This window comes from Halichoerus grypus, chromosome 9, assembly GCF_964656455.1.
Source record: "Halichoerus grypus chromosome 9, mHalGry1.hap1.1, whole genome shotgun sequence".
Taxonomy (NCBI): Eukaryota; Metazoa; Chordata; class Mammalia; order Carnivora; family Phocidae; genus Halichoerus; species Halichoerus grypus.
The window spans coordinates 120,396,651-120,409,260 of record NC_135720.1 but is presented as its reverse complement, the minus strand read 5'-3'; the positions used below and the strand labels follow the sequence as shown (position 1 = coordinate 120,409,260).

At 38.7% G+C, this 12,610-nt stretch overlaps 1 pseudogene; it reads right to left on the bottom strand.

Annotated features, from left to right (window-relative positions):
- Positions 1–248: 248 nt before the first annotated feature.
- Positions 249–1,177, bottom strand: LOC118544278 (proteasome subunit alpha type-6 pseudogene; annotated as a pseudogene).
- Positions 1,178–12,610: the final 11,433 nt, after the last annotated feature.

Here is a 12,610-nt window from a genome sequence, read left to right as displayed (position 1 = left end):
TTTGCATACAAGGAATTCCCAACATAACAGAGTGGAATGTATGCTAGTGAGAGTAAATGTTTTATAACTTTTTCCTTTTACTTATTCTCATTGCCCTTTACACCCATGAATTAGCCCTTTATGTGAATTTTTTTGCAGGGATTTTTAAAAAGACAGGCAGCAGCTTTTTACAAGTTGTAATAACCATTCTTAGATGATACTTTATTTATTTATTTATTTATTTATTTATTTATTTATTTATTTATTTCCAAAAGCACTGTTTTTATTTATACAGAGTCCTAGCCACTTCGGTGGCAGGGCAGGAGTGGGAAAGGTTCCTTTTTCAATCCAGGGGCCTCCATAATGTTGGTCTGTTGCTACCAAACACACAGGCAAGTGGCGTCATGGATTTGGTAAACTAACTACAATGTTTAGCCTCTCTCTGCTAGAGCAACAAGGTGAGCATCAATCTCTGCTTCTGAAAGAATCCTGAATTTAGGATTTTCAGCTGTAACTACTCCAACTTCTGTTTCTGAAGGTTTGAAATCAATTGATAGAACAGTAGATAGGCATGTAATTGCAGTTTCCACTGTTTGTTCAAATGTCCAATCAAATTTCTTCTTCACTTTTTTTCAAGGAAGCTGGTTGAGTCCGTTTGTTTAACTCCTGCCGCAGTGGCTTTAAACCCACAGTAGTAACCTGCAGGATCACACTTGTACACCTGAGGGCCTTGTTCTTCATCTATACCAATTAAAATCATACAACAACCAAGAGGCCTCATTTCAGCATTCTGTGTGTAGACCTGAGATCAGCAATTCTTTTGCACAGGATGCCCACAGGAATCTCATAGCCATACTTGTATTTCCAATTAGCTGCCTCATAGCGTGCCCTCTGTACCTGGGATCTGCTGTCAGCTGTCATTCCTGTCATCACACAGCCAATTTTTTCAGTTATCTTGAATAAGTGAGTCACTGTGCTGGAATCCAATAATTTGTCAGGTACTTTCTTCTGTGTGACAATTACTACACAGTCTTTCCCTCTGACAGCTACCAATGTAAGGCCACCCTGGTTAATAGCCTTAAAAGCATATTCTACTTGGTAGAGCCGGCCCTCGGGTGAAAAAATGGTAATGTGGCGGTCAAAACCAGCGCTGGAACCACGGGACATGTTGGCATACCCACTACTTCAAGCACTGTCTCTCTTAGATGATACTTTAAAAGGTCTGGACCCAATTTCAATGTGTGTGAGGTGGGCATGGGGGTGTTGGGGGGTTTCCCACACCTTTATGGAGCAACTCTTTGACACCAACTGGTGGTCCTGCAATTCAATTCAATTCTGACACTAATAACCCAGAGATAGCATCAGATTCCACAGCCTAAGGGCTCAGTCCCACAAGACTGCCCTCCACTTCAGATGCCAAATGTAACCCTTGCTTCTGACTGACTGGCTACAGATTGGAGGTTACCATGATCCCTTCCTTGGGTTTGATTAATTTGCTAGAATGGCTCACAGAACTCAGGAAACCTGTTTACTCACTGGATTAGTAAGCAATAGCAGCAGTTTTTATACCATGGGTGTTCATACCATAGGGTAACCATCCAGGGATCAAAGGTTCCTCATCCCACCACATTTTATCTTTTCTCTCAACAAACCACATGTTTCTGTGAACCAGGGCTGTTTTAGCAAATCCCATTTCTCTGACACCAACTAAAGGTTCTGGTCACCAATTCCAAAGTGTGGACATAGAGGGTTTTTCCCACACCACCAAGCAACTTGGGCACACTCTCTAAGGACTTCAGATACCAGTCACTAGTCCAAGCTGTCACTTATGCTTTTGACCAACCTGCTTTAGACTGAAGGTTCCTGCGATCCCCACCTTGGGTTTGATCAATTTGCTAGAGCAGCTCACAGAACTCAGGAAAACATTTTATTTATTAGATTACTGGTTTGTTATAAAAGGGTATACCTCAGGAACAGCCTGATGGAAGAGATGCATAGGGCAAGGTATGGGGACCTTTCATGCTCTCTTCAAGTGCATCACTCTCCGAAGTTCCATGTATTCACTAACCTGGAAGGTCTCCAGATTTGTCCTTTTGGGTTTTTATGGAGGCTTCATTACATAGGCACAATTGATTCACCATTGGTGACTGATTTAATCTCCAGCCCTGCTCCTCTCCCTGGAAATCAAGGGGTGGGACTCAAAGTTCCAACTTCTATTCAGGTTGGTTCTGCTGGCCCAGCCTTCATCCATAGGCGATTTCCAAAGTCACCTCATTAATATAAGCTCTGTTGTGGTTATGAATAACAAGACACCCATTTCATTTTTATGGCTCTGAAGTGGATTTCAACAGGTACTCCCATTGCTCTTGTTGCTCAAAAAATTCCAATGGTTTTGGGAGCTCTGTGCCAGGAAACCATGGAACCAAGACCAAATACATATGAGAAATATATTTTGGTCAATGACCAAATATGTATTTATTATTAATCACAAAATTGACACATTTAACCAGAAACATAAAGACGTTATTAAAGTATCCATTTTTCATATTTTAGATCAGATTTATTACTAGCTACTGTTATTCATTCAATAATATTGTTTATTTGAGATCCTGTTGTTTAAATACAGGATTGAGCACTGACTTGGAAGATATATAATTATCAACAAATAGTAGTAATGTTTGGTCCAATTTATGCCTTGGTTGATTTAAATTCATGCTAATGTAGGGACCACTTTGACATAAAGATTATTTTGAATTAAAAAAACATCAAAACCCAGCAGATTCAGGAAAAGCTTTTTATGTCCTCCACAACTCCCTAAAAAGAATTTAGATAGAGGACCAGCTCCAGGAAGAGAGCTATCACCAGAGATAACTAGATTATACTATATACTACATATGGTAGACAGGGAGGAACCTAGCATGGCCTGTTTGAACCAAGTCTTCTATGTCCTATTGTTTCTGCGTGGCCCTGCAAACATTTGTTTACCAAACATTTACTCTTTTACATTTCCCTGTGATTTGCATTTCTTGCCTTGGAAGTCCCAGACCCCTACCCCCTTCTCCTTAATTCAGGATGATGGATATACCTCATTTTGCCAGACTGTCTATGGAATTTCCAAGTGTGGATTCCCTCTATGTATGAAATTACATTTGATTTTCTCTGATTCACCTGTCTCATGTCAATTTGGTTCTTATTTAGACTAGAAGGACCTTGAAGGGGCCAGGAAATTCTTCCTCCCCAACACTAATTATAACTGAAAGGGAAAGCTGGCTTTATCAGGAGGTAGATCATATTTTTTAATAATCACAGATTTCAGATTTTAGAACAGACCAAAAACAGTGATTTTTCCCCAGCCCCCTAAGACTTTAGCTCCTTGAGGGAAAGGCCTGTGTCTTAGTCTCTATGTGCTTGCAAAATAAAGAGGAAGGAGTGGAAGGGGAAAGGAACTCTATTTAATTGTAAAACAATTGAGGACCAGGAAATTTCCTCAGATTCTATAACCAGGCAGGGTTGCAATCTCAGATTTTCTGCATCCTCATAAAATACATTTTGCTCTGTTAAGCTGCTTGCTACTAGGACCATGCTTTTTTCTAATAGTATTTCTTCTTAGGCAAACTAATTGTCCCATGTTTCTGCCTCTGTCCAAGGGATGAACAGAGATTTAGTCCAAGCCTCCGTCTTCTTCCTTCTTCTTCCTTGGGGAAATATTTGAAGGAACCTTTTGACTTATACCTCTACCTTTTTCTTCAGTCCATGCTAAGGGAGGAAGTGTAAGTCTGATCGTGATAGGTGATGGGTTGTTGGGTTATTGTGCCGAAAAGCAGGAACGAGGCTTCTTACTTCTTTCACTCCATGCTTGGGCTCTTCAGGGTCTTGCCTGTTTCCAGCTCCCATATGATGAGCTCACCTGGCAAAAAAGGTGATAAACCTAACTTCTCAGGGCAGCAGAGGGCTCCACCATCATTTCTTCATTCCAGCTTTGCCGCCAATCCCTGGCTGCATAAGTCGGACAGGTCTCCATTTTAGGCCAGGTGTCTCCAAATAAGGAGGAAGGCAGTAGGAAACCACTAGGTTTCAGAACTGAGCCAAGTTCTCTCACAGTTAACTGTGCTGTGCACCAATACAAATGTGATGCATGGCATTGGACTTTCAGTCAGTCGTTATCTTTGTTTGAGTGCTCTGTCAGTAGCAAAGCCTGGAAGCTCGGAGGGCAGAGATGCGCCACTCCAACATAAAAGTTCTCACCATGTCAGCAGAGTTGTTTATTGTTGTTGTTGTTTTTAACTATGTAGTGTGGAGAATTTCACCGTCTACAAAAGCAGACAGAATCGTTTTAATAAATTCCCATGTACTCATTCACCAACCGCAACAACTATGCACTCACGGTCAATAACTTCTACCTCTGTTAATCCATTGAAATCTTTTTCCTAAATGACAAGTGCTCCCTGCATGTAGCTTTTACTTTCTTAGGCCACACAGCCAGGGATGGATGGTAATTAACACTTGGGGTTAACAATAACAAGACAATAATAACATCAGTGTGACTCTTGTTCCCCTTGGCTCCCATCCAATAGCAGCAAAGAGATCCCAAGCTTTCCTTGTCACTCTCCTTGCTCTGAGAGGGTTCTGGGTGATTCATGCATTGTTTTTGGCATTCTCTATATTTTTCTTACCATGGTCAGAGATGTTCTTCTGCCACTTAGAGACCTTGAAGGATAGTTGCCATCTCTGCTGCTATTTGTATTAGTATAGGCTTTTTGTTAAAGACAATTTTTTAGGTTCACAGCGAAATTGAGAGAAAGGTATAGATTTCCCATATACTTCCTGCCCTCACATGCATAGCTTACCACATTACTAATATCCCCCACCAGAGTGGTATAGTTGTTATAATCGATGAGAACCTACATTGACATATCATAATCACCCAAGTCTGTAATTTACATTAGGGTTCACTCTTAGTGTTGTATATTCTATGGGGTTAGACAAATGTATAATGACATGTATCCACCATTACAGTATCATATAGAGTGGTTTCACTGCCCCCAAAATCTGTGTTCTGTCTATTCACCCTTTTCTTTACAACCCTTGGCAACCCTGATCTTTTTACTATCACCATAGTTTTGCTTTTCCCAGAATGTCATATGGTTGGAATGATACAAGATTATATTTTCTGTATATGCCACAGTTTATTTACCCATTCACCTACCACAGGACATTTCGGTCGCTTCTAAGCTTTGGCAATTGTGAATAAAGTTGCTGTAAACATCCATGTACAGTTTTTGTGTGGACATAAGTTTTCAACTCATTTGGGTAAACAGCAAGGAGTGTGAATTGTGGATTATACAGTAGGAGTACATATATTTTTGTAAGAAACTGCCAAACGGTCTTCCGAAGTGGTTGTACTTTTGCATTCCCATCAGCAATGAATGAGAGTTCCTGTTGCTCCACATCCTCATCAGCATTTGGTGTTGTCAGTGTTCTGAATTTGGGCTATTCTAACAGATGTGTAGTGGTACCTCACTGTTTTAATTTGCATTTCCCTAATGACCTATAATGTGGAACATATTTTCATATGTTTATTTGTGATTTGTATGTCCTTTTTGGTGACCTTTCTGTTAAGATCTTTGGCTTATTCTTTAAGTGGGTTGTTTGTTTACTTATTGCTGAAGTCTAAAGCATTCTTTGTATATTTTGGAAAACATTCCTCAATTAGATATGTCTTTTGTAAATATTTTCTACCAGTCTGTGGCTTGTCTTCTCATTCTCTTGACATTATCTTTCACAGAGCAGAAGTTTTTTTTAATATTAATGAAGTCCAGCTTATCAATTATTTCTTTCATGGATTGTGCCTTTAGTATTGTATGTAAAAAGTCATCACCATGCCCAGGGCTATCTAGGTTTTCCCTATCATCTAGGAGTTTTATAGTTTTGTATTTTAGATTTAGGGGTCTATGATCCATTCTGAGTTAATTTGGGGGAAGGGTATAAGGACTGTGTTTAGATTTAAACTGTTTTTTTTTTTTTTTTGCATGTGACTATTCCAGCACTATTTGTTGAAAAGGCAAATAGTCTTTGCTTCATTGAATTGTCTTGTCTTTGCTCCTTTGTGAAAGATGAGTTGACTCTATTAATGTCGTTGATTTCTGGGCTTTCTATTCTGTTCCATTGATCTGTTTCTTCTTTTGCCAATACCACACTGTCTTGATTACTGTAGCTTTATAGTATGTCTTGAAGTTAGGTAGTGTTAGTCTTCCAACTTTGTTTTTCTTTTTCAATATTTTGTGGGCAATTTGGGGTATTTTACCTCTCCATATAAACTTTAGGATTGATTTGTCAATATCAACAATGTAACTTGCTGGGATTTTGATTGGGATTGCATTGAATCTATGGACCAAGTTAGGGAGAACAGACATCTTGGCAATATTGAGTCTTCCAATCCATGATTATGGGATATATCTCATTTATTTAGTTCTTCCTTGACTTCTTTCATCAGAGTTATATAGTTTTCCTGTATAGTTCTTATATACATTTGGATAGATTTGTACCTAAGTATTTTATTTTAGGGGGTGCTAATGTAAATGGTATCATGTTTTAACTTCAAATTCCACTCATTCATAGATGGTATTTAGGAAAGATATTTCTATTTCCTACTATTTTGTGTATTAGTTTTGTGTTCTGTAATCTTGCTATAATTGCCTTTTTGTTTTTGCTTTTGTTTTTTTGCTTTTTGTCAATTTTTTTTTTTGGATTTTCTACGTAGTCATGTCATCTATGAATGAGGACAGTTTTATGTCTTCTTTCTCAATCTGTATACATTTTATTTCTTTTCCTTCTCCTATTGCATTAGCTTACTTTATTGCAAATGTTTTTTCTGTACCTATTGATATAATCATGTGATTTTTCTTTTTTAGCCTGCTGAGGTGATGGATTACGTTAATTGATCATGTGATTTTTCTTTTTTAGCCTGCTGAGGTGATGGATTATGTTAATTGATTTACATTAATTGAGCCAGCCTTGCATACCTAAGATAAATCATACTTGGTTGTGGCATATAATTCTTTTTATACTATTGTTAGAATAATGTTGTCCTCATAGAATGAGTTAAGAAGTATTCCTTCTGCTTCTATCCTCTGAAAGAGATTGTAGAGAATCAGTATAATTTCTTCCTTAAATGTTTGGTAGAATTCACCAACGAACCCACCTGGGCTTGGTGCTATCTGTTTTGGAAGATTATTGATTATTGATTCAATTTCTTTAATAGATAAGAAGCTATCTATCTTTTATTGTGTAACTTTTGGCAGATTTTAACTTACAAGGTATTGATCCATTTCATCTAGGTTATAGAATCTGTTGAAATAGAGTTGTATATAGTACTCCTTTATTATGCTTTTAATATCTATGGAATCTGTAGTGATGTTCTTTCTTTCATTTCCGATATTAGTAATTTGTGTCCTTTCTTTTTTTTTCTTAGTTAACCTGGCTACAGGCTTATCAATTTTATTCACCTTTTTATTTTTTTATTTTTTTATTGCTTTTTGAGGTCTTTTTTTTTTATTATGTTATGTTAATCACCATACATTACATCATTAGTTTTTGATGTAGTGTTCCATGATTCATTGTTTGCGTATAACACCCAGTGCTCCATGCAGAACGTGCCCTCTTTAATACCCATCACCAGGCTAACCCATCCTCCCACCCCCCTTCCCCCCTAGAACCCTCAGTTTGTTTTTCAGAGTCCATCATCTCTCATGGTTCGTCTACCCCTCCGATTTCCCCCCCTTCATTCTTCCCCTCCTGCTACCTTCTTCTTCTTCTTTTTTTTTTCTTAACATATATTGCATTATTTGTTTCAGAGGTACAGATCTGTGATTCAACAGTCTTACACAATTCACAGCGCTTACCAGAGCACATACCCTCCCCAGTGTCCATCACCCAGTCACCCCATCCCTCCCACCCCACCCCCACTCCAGCAACCCTCAGTTTGTTTCCTAAGATTAAGAATTCCTCATATCAGTGAGGTCATATGATACATGTCTTTCCCTGTTTGACTTATTTCGCTCAGCATAATACCCTCCAGTTCCATCCATGTCGTTGCAAATGGCAAGATCTCATTCCTTTTGATGGCTGCATAATATTCCATTGTATATATAGACCACATCTTCTTTATCCATTCATCTGTCGATGGACATCTTGGCTCTTTCCACAGTTTGGCTATTGTGGACATTGCTGCTATAAACATTGGGGTGCACGTACCCTTTCGGGTCCCTACTTTTGTATCTTTGGGGTAAATACCCAGTAGTGCAATTGCTGGATCATATGGTAGCTCTATTTTCAACTTTTTGAGGAACCTGCATACTGTTTTCCAGAGTGGCTGCACCAGCTTGCATTCCCACTAGCAGTGTAGGAGGGTTCCCCTTTCTCCGCATCCCCACCAACAACTGTCATTTCCTGACTTGTTAATTTTAGCCATTCTGGTGTGAGGTGGTATCTCATTGAGGTTTTGATTTGATTTGGATTTCCCTGATGCCAAGCGATATTGAGCACTTTTTCATGTGTCTGTTGGCCATTTGGATGTCTTCTTTGGAAAAATGTCTGTTCATGTCTTCTGCCCATTTCTTGATTGGATTCTTTGTTCTTTGGGTGTTGAGTTTGATGAGTTCTTTATAGATTTTGGATACTAGCCCTTTATCTGATATGTCATTTGCAAATATCTTCTCCCATTCTGTCAGTTGTCTTTTGGTTTTGTTGACTGTTTCCTTTGCTTTGCAAAAGCTTTTTATCTTGATGAAGTCCCAATAGTTCATTTTTGCCCTTGCTTCCCTTGCCTTTGGCGATGTTTCTAGGAAGAAGTTGCTGCGGCTGAGGTCGAAGAGGTTGCTGCCTGTGTTCTCCTTTAGGATTTTGATGGACTCCTGTCTCACATTGAGGTCTTTCAACCATTTGGAGTCTATTTTTGTGTGTGGTGTAAGGAAATGGTCCAGTTTCATTCTTCTGCATGTGGCTATCCAATTTTCCCAACACCATTTGTTGAAGAGACTGTCTTTTTTCCATTGGACATTCTTTCCTGCTTTGTCAAAGATTAGTTGGCCATAGAGTTGAGGGTCCATTTCTGGGCTCTCTATTCTGTTCCATTGATCTATGGTTCTGTTTTTGTGCCAGTACCATACTGTCTTGATGATGACAGCTTTGTAACAGAGCTGGAAGTCCGGAATTGTGATGCCGCCAGCTTTGCTTTTCTTCTTCAACATTCTTCTGGCTATTCGGGATCTTTTCTGGTTCCATACAAATTTTAGGATTATTTGTTCCATTTCTTTGAAAAAAGTGGATGGTATTTTGATGGGGATTGCATTGAATGTGTAGATTGCTCTAGGTAGCATTGACATCTTCACAATATTTGTTCTTCCAATCCATGAGCATGGAACGTTTTTCCATTTCTTTGTGTCTTCCTCAGTTTCTTTCATGAGTATTTTATAGTTTTCTGAGTACAGATCCTTTGCCTCTTTGGTTAGATTTATTCCTAGGTATCTTATGGTTTTAGGTGCAATTGTAAATGGGATCGACTCCTTAATTTCTCTTTCTTCTGTCTTGTTGTTGGTGTATAGGAATGCCACTGACTTCTGTGCATTGATTTTATATCCTGCCACTTGACTGAATTCCTGTATGAGTTCTAGCAGTTTTGGGGTGGAGTATTTGGGGTTTTCCACATAAAGTATCATATCATCTGCAAAGAGTGAGAGTTTGACTTCTTCTTTGCTGATTTGGATGCCTTTTATTTCTTTTTGTTGTCTGATTGCTGTGGCTAGGACTTCTAACACTATGTTGAATAGCAGTGGTGATAGTGGACATCCCTGCCGCGTTCCTGACCTTAGGGGGAAAGCTCTCAGTTTTTACCCATTGAGAATGATATTCGTTGTAGGTTTTTCATAGATGGCTTTTATGATATTGAGTTATGTACCCTCTATGCCTATACTCTGAAGAGTTTTGATCAAGAAAGGATGCTGTACTTTGTCAAATGCTTTTTCTGCATCTATTGAGAGGATCATATGGTTCTTGTTCTTTCTTTTATTAATGTATCACGTTGATTTGTGGATGTTAAACCAAACTTGCAGCCCAGGGATAAATCCCACTTGGTCGTGGTGAATAATCCTTTTAATGTACTGTTGGATCCTAGTGGCTAGTATTTTGGTGAGAATTTTTGCATCCATGTTCATCAGGGATATTGGTCTGTAATTCTCCTTTTTGATGGGGTCTTTGTCTGGTTTTGGGATCAAGGTAATGGTGGCCTCATAAAATGAGTTTGGAAGTTTTCCTTCCATTTCTATTTTTTTGGAACAGTTTCAGAAGAATAAGTATTAATTCTTCTTGAAATATTTGGTAGAATTCCCCTGGGAAGCCATCTGGCCCTGGGCTCTTGTTTGTTGGGAGATTTTTGATGACTGCTTCAATTTCCTTAGTGGTTATAGGTCTGTTCAGGTTTTCTATTTCTTCCTGGTTCAGTTTTGGTAGTTGATACATCTCTAGGAATGCATCCATTTCTTCCAGGTTATCTAATTTGCTGGCATAGAGTTGCTCATAATATGTTCTTATAATTGTTTGTATTTCTTTGGTGTTGGTTGTGATCTCTCCTCTTTCATTCATGATTTTGTTGATTTGGGTCATTTCTCTTTTCTTTTTGATAAGTCTGGCCAGGGGTTTATCAATCTTGTTAATTCTTTCGAAGAACCAGCTCCTACTTTCGTTGATCTGTTCTACTGTTCTCTTAGTTTCTATTTCATTGATTTCTACTCTGATCTTTATTATTTCTCTTCTCCTGCTGGGTTTAGGCTTTATTTGCTGTTCTTTCTCCAGCTCCTTTAGGTGTAGGGTTAGGTTGTGTACTTGAGACCTTTCTTGTTTCTTGAGAAAGCCTTGTATTGTTATATACTTTCCTCTTAGGACTGCCTTTGCTGCATCCCAAAGATTTTGAATAGTTGTGTTTTCATTTTCATTGGTTTCCATGAATTTTTTTAATTCTTCTTTAATTTCCTGGTTGACCCATTCGTTCTTTAGAAGGATGCTCTTTAGCCTCCATGTATTTGAGTTCTTTCCGACTTTCCTCTTGTGATTGAGTTCTAGTTTCAAAGCATTGTGGTCTGAAAATAGGCAGGGGATGATCCCAATCTTTTGGTACCAGTTGAGACCTGATTTATGACCTAGGACGTGATCGATTCTGGAGAATGTTCCATGGGCACTAGAGAAGAATGTGTATTCTGTTGCTTTGGAATGGAACGTTCTGAATATGTCTGTGAAGTCCATTTGGTCTAGTGTGTCACTTAAAGTCTTTATTTCCTTGTTGATCTTTTGCTTAGACGATCTGTCCATTTCAGTGAGGGGGGTGTTAAAGTCCCCCACTATTATTGTATTGTTGTCGATGTGTTTCTTTGCTTTTGTTATTAATTGGCTTATATAATTGGCTGCTCCCATGTTAGGGGCATAGATATTTACAATTGTTAGATCTTCTTGTTGGAGAGACCCTTTAGGTAGGATATAGTGTCCTTCCTCATCTCTTATTACAGTCTTTGGTTTAAAATCTAATTTGTCTGATATAAGGATTGCCCCCCCAGCTTTCTTTTGGTGTCCATTAGCATGGTAAATGGTTTTCCACCCCCTCACTTTAAATCTGGGGGTGTCTTTGGGTCTAAAATGAGTCTCTTGCAGACAGCATATCGATGGGTCCTGTTTTTTTATCCATTCTGATAGCCTGTGTCTTTTGATTGGGGCATTGAGCTCATTTACATTCAGGGTAACTATTGAAAGATAGGAATTTAGTGCCATTGTATTGCCTGTAAGGTGACTGTTACTGTATATTGTTTGTGTTCCTTTCTGGTCTATGCTGCTTTTAGGCTCTCTCTTTGCTTAGAGGACCCCTTTCAATATTTCTTGTAGGGCTGGTTTCATGTTTGCAAATGCCTTTAGTTTTTGTTTGTCCTGGAAGCTTTTTATCTCTCCTTCAATTTTCAATGACAGCCTAGCTGGATATAGTATTCTTGGCTGGATATTTTTCTCATTTAGTGCTCTGAATATATCCTGCCAGTCCTTTCTGGCCTGCCAGGTCTCTGTGGATAGGTCTGTTGCCAATCTAATGTTTCTACCATTGTACATTACATATCTCTCCCAAGCTGCTTTCAGGATTTTCTCTTTGTCTCTGAGACTCGTAAGTTTTACTAATAGATGTCGGGGTGTTGACCTATTTTTATTGATTTTGAGAGGCGTTCTCTGTGCCTCCTGGATTTTGATGCCTGTTTCCTTCCCCAAATTAGGGAAGTTCTCTGCTATAATTTGCTCCATTATACCTTCTGCCCCTCTCTCTCTTTCTTCTTCTTCTGGGATCCCAATTATTCTAATGTTGTTTTGTCTTATGGTATCGCTTATCTCTCGAATTCTGCCCTTGTGATCCAGTAGTTGTTTATCTCTCTTTTTCTCAGCTTCTTTATTTTCCATCATTTGGTCTTCTATCTCACTGATTCTTTCTTCTGCCTCATTTATCCTAGCAGTTAGCGCCCCCATATTTGATTGCACCTCATTAATAGCCTTTTTGATTTCTACTTGGTTAGATTTTAGTTCTTTTACTTCTCCAGAAAGGGTTTCTCTA